General features: G+C 40.6%; 1 long non-coding RNA gene across 1 annotated transcript in view; it reads right to left on the bottom strand.

The window, feature by feature from the left end:
• Positions 1-9,518, bottom strand: part of LOC119568112 — a 12,062-nt gene extending 2,544 nt beyond the window's left edge. Inside the window, exons 1-2 of the long non-coding RNA XR_005228066.1 lie at positions 8,951-9,518; positions 8,461-8,658 (exon numbers count right to left, since the gene is read on the bottom strand). This is a non-coding gene — a long non-coding RNA (uncharacterized LOC119568112). The remainder of the gene's footprint in view (positions 1-8,460; positions 8,659-8,950) is intronic.
• Positions 9,519-10,000: the final 482 nt, after the last annotated feature.

Genomic DNA, 10,000 nt, shown 5'->3' with positions numbered 1-10,000 from the left:
TGTAGCACTGGCCATTACATATTAAGCGGATGCCTAACAATTGTGTAAGACTCCAGTTGTATATTTTGACTAATGACTACAGGTCACCTCCCACGCCCTAGCCACGATTCACATCCATATAATATAAATGATGTCAGTGCTGCATCAAATACTCTACTTTAACATAGAAAGGGTTATCATTGTTCTCATCTATCATTAGCCTTCATTTTGATCTCGCTAGAAACGAATCTGTAGTAATATAGTAATCTACCATGAAATATAATTATTTCATGGTCTCCCCTGGATATCGTCTAGTCATGAATTTCTGGTTTACTTTCCTTTCTTTCTTATACTCTGAAATCAGCACGGCCTTAATGGACTAAATACGGCGGTAGACATACTGTTTGGCCAAAAGACATCATCCTGCGCTTTAAGGACTTATACCGCCGTCAAACCATGATAGACGGTTTAGACATAATAACATAATAACGACAAACACTCTAGTGATAAACAAGAAGGCAACAAATTGATGATCCCGGAATTGTGTAACGCTTGGTGATTTCCCTCTGTGTTTACAACACTTGTGCCTCAGGATGCCCGACGAAGAAACCAAAAGCGACGCTGCTACCTCTATCAACACCGAGGAAGATAACATTACATCTATCAACGCATTCCGAGCACTGGCTTTCAGCAGTCATGACCCTTCCATGTGGTTCACCATCTTCGAGTGTTATTTCTAAGCATACCGCATCAGCAAAAGTGTCATCAAAGTTTAGTCATGCTACAGCTCTCCTTCCTCCAGATGTTTTGGCTCAAGTTCCAGATGTCATTTCGACTGCTGCGATATCGGATGAACCATATGAAATGCTGAAGACCGCATTGCTGTCAAGACTGGAATCTTCCATTTCTACCAGACTTCGGGAACTTCTCAGCAAGGAAGAACTCGGCAACAAAAAAAAACTTCTGATTTGTTATGCCGAATGAAGAGGCTCCTTGGTGAGCTTCTTCATTCGGCATGGTAGTTTTGGCAAGACGATCTTTCTACAGCTTTTCTACCAGCAGTTGCCTTCATATATTCACAGTAAAAGGGAAACTCACCATCGATGAACTCGCTAACTTCTTGTTCTGTAGCCGAAGTAGCTTTCACATCTCAAAGAGAGCAGTTGGCAGAACTTGTTGCAAAACTCACTATCCAAGTTAATGCTCTCCAAAATCAAATACAACTTCCATCTTGTCGCATCTCTACCAACAATAAGCCATGCTACAGGTCAAGAAGTCAGTCCAGAGGAAGAGATGACATATGCTTTTATCACAGTAAATTCAAGGAAGCAGCAAAGAAGTGTCTTCATCCCTGCAACTTCAATAAACATTTAAATAGAAAATGTGAGCATTAAAGGTACATAATGTTCGCCACATCTCTTTCATGCTTCATGTGTGGGACCTACTCTCCAACATCAAGTTCCTGGTCGACACTGGTGACAGGTTTAGCATTTTGCCAGTAATGGCAAGTCACAAATCACTCCCTCTGATCATGAACCTGTATGCAGTCAATGGATCTACAATCCCTGTATATAAATAGAGAATCTTACACTCAACCCCAAGCTTCACCACACACTTCAGTGAACTTTCTATGTAGCAGCTGTGTCTCAATACATACTTGGTGCCGATTTATTTCACTTATAAAGAATTCTGTTACTCATTACATAGAAACAACTGATCCACCTACACATGCTAAGTCTCGCTGATTACCTCCAGAATGGTTTTCTTAGTAAAAGAAGAGTTCGAGTCCCTACTACATCAGGGAATTATTCGGGCAAGCTCAAGTAACTGGGCATCTACAATACATGTTTCTAAGAAGAATGAAGGACTACAACCCTGCAGTGACTACAGGGCTCTCAGTGCTCAGATGCTGATGGATCGTTACCCATTTCCCAACATTCAAGAATTTACTTCACAACTTTCTGGATGTTCCATCTTCTCCAAAATTTATCTGGTTAAAGCATTTCACCAAATACCAGTCAAACCTGAGCCCTTATCACCCCATTTGGCTTGTATGAATATGTTCAGATGCCTTTTGGACTGAAAAATGCTGCACAAAAATTACAGCATTTCATTGATGAAGTTTTACATGGACTACCATTTGCCTTTGCTTATATTGATGACTTACTCATTGCCAGTAAGGATGCTGCTGAATATCAGGATCATCTAATGTAAGTCTCCAGACGTCTGAATCATTATGGTATCCAAATTAATGTAGACAAGAGTGTGTATGGAGTTTCGTCTGTTGATTTTCTCGGCCACACAGTTTCTGCAGCAGGTATCACTCCACTACCTGCCAAATGTGAGGCTATTCAACAGTTTCCTAAGCCAACTACACAGCGCCAGTTCAAGGAATTCGTAGGGATGATTAACTACTACAAAAGTTTCATTCCAAAGTGTTCTCTACTCCAACCTCTTTTTTCCATCATCAGTCCATGCAAGAGAGGTCAGTTAGTTGCTCTTGTCTGGGCTCCTGAAGCTGATTTTGCCTAAGATGCAGCTAAGCAAGTCCTCAGTGCAGTAACTGCACTCAGTTTTCCCAATGTCCATCATTACTGCCCCCAACACAGGCACTGGAGCAGTTCTGAAACAATATGTGAAAGGGTGGATGGAAACATTTGATTGAGAACTTTTAGCTCTTTAGAAAGTGATAAAACTGTTGGCATTTAGTAGAAGGCACAGAGTTCCAAATTTTTACCGACCACAAGCCACTCTCTCTCTCCAACACCAGGAAGTCTACCTACACTCGACAACTTCGTCATATACCTCTACTATAGTAAATGGTTGGCATCTACTATTTCGACTGGTCCATATCTCTTTCTGGAGTGATTGTTGTGGGGCTGAGTGCCCACAGGCTGGGCGCTGGAGGTGAAGTGGAGATCAATGGGGGAGCCAGGAGGCTCCCCTGTTGGCTAAGGACTAGGCAGCTGCTGCTGTTGTCATGTTCTGTTGGAGGATCAGGGGTTGCTGATCTCGGTTCTGAATTCTGCAGCTTAAGTACACATGCTCTGTGTAAGCACACAGGAAACTATGGGAGCCCACTGTCCAATGAGTGTAGACATGATTGTGGACCTGGTGTGACCTAATCTGGGGAGCTACGCTGAACTTCAGGTTGTGGGGTTGTGCTGCTACACTACTATTGATTCTTCCCACATCTGTGGCAATTGCCGCAGACCAAGCCAATGATGCTGAGCTGCAGCAGCTGAAAGATGATCCTGCATTTCAACTGAAGAAATTAAAGTTCCTGGAACAGATGTAGACCTGTTTGCTGATGTTTCTACTAACACCATTCGTCCATATTTACCTCAAATATCGATTTGCCATTTTCAAGCAACTCCATGAATCTCCCATCCTGGTGTGTGTGCATCACATCTTCTAACCTCAAGATTCATCTGGACTGGTATCAACAAAGATGTAAAAAACTGGACACATTCTTGCATTAAACTTCCAAGGTAACTCACCATACAATTTCTCCTCTGCCCTTCAAACCGGTTACCTCTAGATTCGACTATATTCATGTTGATTTTGTTGGTCCCCTGCCCTATTCCATTGAATACAGGTACATCCTCATCTGCGTTCTGAGTCGATAGATTCACTAGTTGGCCGGAGGCTATTCCTCTTGCTAACATTCATGATATACTCTAGCACGAGTTTTTATTGCTGGTTGGGTATCAAGATTTGGAGTACCAATTTAACATCAGACAGGGGAAGCCACTTTGAGTCACAGCTTTCGAGCAAACTTATGCATTTGCTTGGAAGTTGATGTTATCAGATTTCCATTCTCAGGCAAATCGTCTTGTCAAATGCTTTCATTGTCAGCTGAAATCATTACTCATGGCTCATCAACATAAAGACTGGACTACTTCTCTCCCTCTAGTGCTTTTAGGCATCAGGAACTCACTCAAATCTGACCTTGGCTCCACTTCTGCAGAGCTTGTATATGAAACATCAGTCCGGCTACCTGGTGAATTACTCTGCAGTTTCACTGGCTCCATCACCAACCCTACCCAGGATTATGCAGCCAAGCTCAGGGATGTGATGTCCAAGCTTCGACTTGTTCAGCCACAGCAGCCATCTTCAAGCAAGTCTTTCATAAGCCAGGATCTCCATGACTGTACCCATGTGTTTGTCCAAGTAGATTCCATCCAACGTCCACTTCAGCGACCATATGAAGGTCCATATGAGGTTCTTAGGCGCACAAGGAAGACTGTTACCATCAACCGCAATGGCACTTCTGACGCAATCGCCATTCATTGTGTTAAACCTCACAAACCATGTCCTCAACCAAAGAAATCTGTATTGTTCCTCCTTCCTTGTCACTAGGAGGGGGATAATGCAGTAATATTGTAGTGCACAATAAGGTCCTATTATTATTTATACACTAGGTATTCCCCTCAATTCAATATTTTTCTGAATAGAACTGGTAATGGCGAACAAGAGGTCTGGTACACAAGTAAACAGCATCCGCACCTGATCTGTGATGTCAATGTCCATTTGTAATATATACTTTTTTTGAGGTCGCCCCTCTGCGAAGTGCTGCACTCTCACATTCACTTCGATAAGCCACATAGCCTTGAAGTTTTAACTTTCATCAGGCATATCATATTAAAATCACTGGAGAAAGATGCAACACTGCTTTTCTTAGTGTGTACACCATAAATGTTCCATGTGATTACACGTAACACGAATTTGTGGTGATTTTAAAATACTGAGGATTCCAGTTATCAATAACTAATCCATCTCCACAATTTTCATTCTTTAGTGTTAAGGCGAATAACATATACGACATCCTCAGTGCATACATCCCGCTTAATGAAAAATATTTGTATTGCCCAGCAACATTTTTTAACTTCTTTGACTTCTCAGTGATCCTGTCGCGGATGTTCTTCCTCTGTACCAGTAGAGGTCTTGCAGCACTCATTTTGGGTTACCAAGCCTGCAGTGGGAGGCCATGCTGAACGGCTCACAACACCCCAATCCTCCGGAATGTTTTCGTCTGTCGTGTCTTCCTTCCTCGGGAGAAACCAGAACACTAGCTTGGCTTCAAGATCTTGTTGATACACTTCTTCGAGGAAGCGCCATTACTGTAAAATTGTTTGAGCTTCTTTGTCGGTTTGTTCCCGCACTGCAGCAAACTTGAGGCCAATTTGAATGGCAAGCGAGATCAGCATTTGTTTAAGATAAACCACATCGTTTGCTGTAGCGCTAAGCTGAGTATGCTGCAAGGGAGGCTGAACATGGGCTTAGGGGTGGACATTATAGTCTATCAAAGTGTCTGTTTATAGCTCCTCCTAATCTGTCGCTATCTACACAGCTCAACCAAGGAACTTGCTGACTATGCATGTTGCCGCAAATGGCGCGAGGGGGAGATGACGTCAACAGGATCCACATGGTTGGATAATGCTATAATTATATAGAAGAAATATTTCAACATTTATCGAAATTCGCCCAAGATGAGATTTGGGCTTTATCAATCTGTATGTAATTACCTTCGTACTGAGTTTTAGATGTATTTATATGGCTGAAGTGGGCCTGTCCAAGCCAGCAGTACTGGTCTTTATAGCTTTATTTCATAATATCCAATTCCTTGGAATTTGTTTTGATACTGAGCAGGTCACTCAGCATTCACGCTCAATCCTCGCTTGCCGTGCACAAGATAGACAGTGATAGGAGTAAAAGTTCAGCTCCACACTTTCTTTCCCAAAGCACAGAAAAATCCGACACTTTTCGCCTAAATCTTTGCCACATTTGCTCACTTCAGTGATGAAGTCAAATATCCAGGATTTAAAATTGCTAATAAAATTACACACACACGCACATCCTGAAGAAAAATCCGGAGCCGGAGTCCCTGTCGCTGGCAACTCCAGTGACGCCGCTGGTGCCAAACCGTATCGGCCTATGCCGTTCCTTTGGATCCATCAGCAGCGTGGAGAGAGGGAGCCTGCAACAGGGTCAATAGCTTGCTCCTCACATTCTTTCGCCCAGATACTGACTATCTATAACGGAGTGGGTAGAGACAATAATTCCATAGTCGACATCGACTGATGGTAGCCTTCTCTCTCTCTCTCTCTCTCTCTCTCTCTCTCTCTCTCTCTCTCTCTCTCTCTCTCTCTCTCTCTTTCTTTCTCTCTCTCTCTTGATATATATATATATATATATATATATATATATATATATAATATGTATATATATTATATATATATATATATATATTTATATATATATATATATATATATATATATATATATATATATATATACATATATATATATATATATGTGTGTGTGTGTGTATGTGTGTGTGTACACATATATAAATACATACAGATGTGTGTGTGTGTGTGTGTGTGTGTGTGTGTGTGTGTGTGTGTGTGTGTGTGTGTGTGTGTGTGTGTGTGTGTGTGTGTGTGTGTGTGTGCGTGTGTGTGTGTATATATGTGTGTGTGTGTGTGTGTGTGTGTGTGTGTGTGTGTGTGTGTGTGTGTGTGTGTACATTTATCGAGCTACAATGCCTTTTGGTAACCATACTACAGATGATCAAATGAAAGACAAATAAGGGATTTTTGTTAATTATATTGGAGAAATTACATAAAATGTTAATACCACCACAAACAGTAAATGCAAATAGGAAAACAAAGGAGTAGATGTTATACCGATAAACAATATGGTTACATATAGACATATGATAAGAGGGTCAGAGAGAGACAAGAAAAGGACCATAAATACAGAGATAAAAAGGCAAGGACAAAGAGATAGTTGAAAGGACTGCCGCTCCTCTGTATCTCAAAATTCTCTATTAGTTATCAAAAGACCTTATGCATGATCAAATATTTTATTGCTCATATTCTGTCTTAAGGATTATCTATATGCTCAGGAAACTAAAGAGACCACCAGGGCAAATCAGAATTGATAGGACCATTGAGACATCCAAAGCTGACCAGCCGACTTCGGTCAGGAAATGCCAGATGCCAGAAGACAGGATCACTTCTTTTTAATTATTACAAAATTTAACTCATCGCACCTGAAGCTTCACATAATTAAATCCCTCTTGCCCTCCCTTACCTATGCCTACGCACTAAATTATGATCTTCTTTTCGTACAATAAAGGTGTAGCAAGAGTTGTCAGTATTCTGGACAAGGCAAGTGCTACCTCCCATGACCCTTTCCCCACTTAAAGGTCACCTGAAAATAACACATTTTTGCCGGTAAAGTTCCCCAGAGTAACAAGCGAACTTCAATACACTTTCTGAGGTGACCTTTAAGCCCAGAACTAAGTACCCCAGCGATGTAATAAACTTTATATCAAAATAGCATAGAGATCCCAGGTGTCGCTAGCCGGTTATTGAAATGTTTTATCTACAGATTTATTTCTTTGTATGATTTTCATGCAGGGCTGTTACGGTTACATTATCTACATATAATGCACACTGTTTAGATGGAGTTTATTTCATTATGACGTAATTTTGTGAAACAAGTTTGAATATCCAGCAAACGATGCTTGGCATCTATTCTCCTCCAGGTATATGTATTTTATTAACTTTCTGATGGAATCTATTCTATTTAAAATCACCTGGATTTGATTTTTTTTTTTTTTTTTTTTTTTTTATAGCACTAAAAATCATTAACTGACAATATTGTTTGCCTCGTCACTGTTGAAAACTGTATAGAATGATTGACCGCTGGAAGATTAGCTGCGTGAGGAAGGGATCACCAATTTTATACATCATGGCTTGTTGTTTGCTTTTAACACCGAGGGCAACCAACCTTGTGGTGGGTGATAAGGTTTTTGCTGTTATGTACTACGAACTCTATTAACTTAAAAATGATTTAACATTTTTTGGTATTTTATTCATTATTCGTAAAAAGTAACAAGTGTACTGTTACATCTGAATGTAACTTTAATATCTTTAATTATGCATCATAATCATCAAATTAATTTATCTTGTGTAGAATGGGTATGATTCAAAATTATCTCCGCAGTGCAAGTGACAGAGATAACGAGTTTATATTATATCTCTTTGAAATGACAGAGATATAATCGAAACCATTTAAATACAACTCTTGCACTGTGGATAAATTTATTCTCATTCATACCGCTCCTATATTTGTCACAGTGAACACTAAATTATCAAATATAAGAAATATTCCTGGATTCGTAAAGGCGAGCCAAGCGTCTTCGTGCATCTGTTGCCTTGCTAGCCCAATATTGAGCCGTTTTGTGGAAAGGCCTGCGTGGGCCAGAAATTGAAGGTGAGACTGTACCTGCTACTGTTCGCAGCCATTGCCGAATCTCATCAGATATCTCAGCCATCAATAAACTTCCATGAATTTAATCCATCTATGGTTCACTATACTAAATAAAACAAGAAGCAAGAACAGTGGAGCTTGATAAGGAGGAAAACTGGCAGAGAATACTGCTAAATCTTATTTTTCCTTCCTTACTTTGAGGCATACAGGAGTCGCACGTGACGGGGCAGTTGGCAAGCATGTATGCCGGATTGATCTCGCATTCCCCCCTCTCCCCCCATCCCCTGCAAGAAGGATGGAGATCTTGGCAGCCTCCTGCGCTTCCGTTGTCACCTTCGTCCACCGCTACAACGCCTCCACCCCTTCCTCCGTCACCGCCCACCGCTGCAATGCCTGTGGAGAAGAGGTACGGTATACTATTATAACTATCAAGACTCTCCGCTCTCCCAAATTCAGTTTGATTTAATTTTCTTCTCCCATATTCAGTCTGTAAGAACCTCACTAATATATCCTCTATCATTTCAAAAGCTTAGTCTACGCATTTGTTAATTTCATTACCTCTGTTAAAATCGGTTCATCACTGCAATGTCACTCAAAAGCACGCCACAGTACCAAAAATTAATATTGAAAACAGAATCACACAATCGCCAACATCACAAGCCATCACAGGCGCTTTTTCACGTACCTTGTCCGTGAGTAAATAACACAAGGCGAGTGGAAATAAACACACTAACACACAGCCACAGTTCCATATTTATCCTTCCTTCTGAGACACCAATTAAAAGTATATTGGAAGGTTAAACATTTGTTTAATCATGTGTTCCGAATCCTCATTTTCTTTGACTTCGAATCAACACTGTCGTAAATTCATATCACAATATCCTTAAGGTAATCTAGCCATTACATTGCATAGAGCCTGGAGCCGAGGAGTTGCATACGGGATGAAGTCACTCAGAGTACTGGCCAATACTATGGTTTCAGAGTCAGGCGCGGGGCTCTTGGCATACACATTGGGCGCGCATAACAGAGGTGATTAGCATGCAAGAATAGGAAAATATCATCCGGTCCATATGTTCATACATCTATCACCTTACCTTGGAATCCATATATACACCTTTTTCCAATATATGTATACCATGTATTTAACGCGGAAAGATAAATTAAACGGACCCGATTTTGATACAACTAGCAAAGAGGAAAAGAAGGAGGGGGGCCAGGAAAGCAGGAGACACACACTTACATGTGTGTGTGTGTGTGTGTGTGTGTGTGTGTGTGTGTGTGTGTGTGTGTGTGTGTGTGTGTGTGTGTGTGTTTGTGTGTGTGTGTGTGTGTGTGTGTGTGTGTTTGTGTGTATGTGTGTGTGTACGTACGTACGCACGTATGTATATTTCCAATATATCTATCGGCTAACATTTTTACAGAGTGCATAGATCATACCCACATGTTAAGATTCTGAGCCGAGTTGGAAGAATACTTACCCAGCCTGCACAGCAAAAGGTTGGTGTATTCAGCTTCCCTCTACCATGGCAAATGCCTGAAACCCTTTATATATTTGAAAAACATATATTGATATTTTTCATAATAGAAAATAAAAGTAATAAAAAAATTATTAGAAATTCAAAAATGTACACTAAGAACTGTTGCTCTTTATTTGTGTGAAATAGTATCTGGCAAATGCTCAAATCGTCAATGTGCCAGATATAAGAGCCTATATTAATATTCTACCTATAATATT

The sequence above is a fragment of the Penaeus monodon genome, chromosome 43, assembly GCF_015228065.2.
Source record: "Penaeus monodon isolate SGIC_2016 chromosome 43, NSTDA_Pmon_1, whole genome shotgun sequence".
Taxonomy (NCBI): Eukaryota; Metazoa; Arthropoda; class Malacostraca; order Decapoda; family Penaeidae; genus Penaeus; species Penaeus monodon.
The sequence above is the reverse complement of the archived record's forward strand: the minus strand, read 5'-3'. Positions and strand labels throughout refer to the sequence as shown.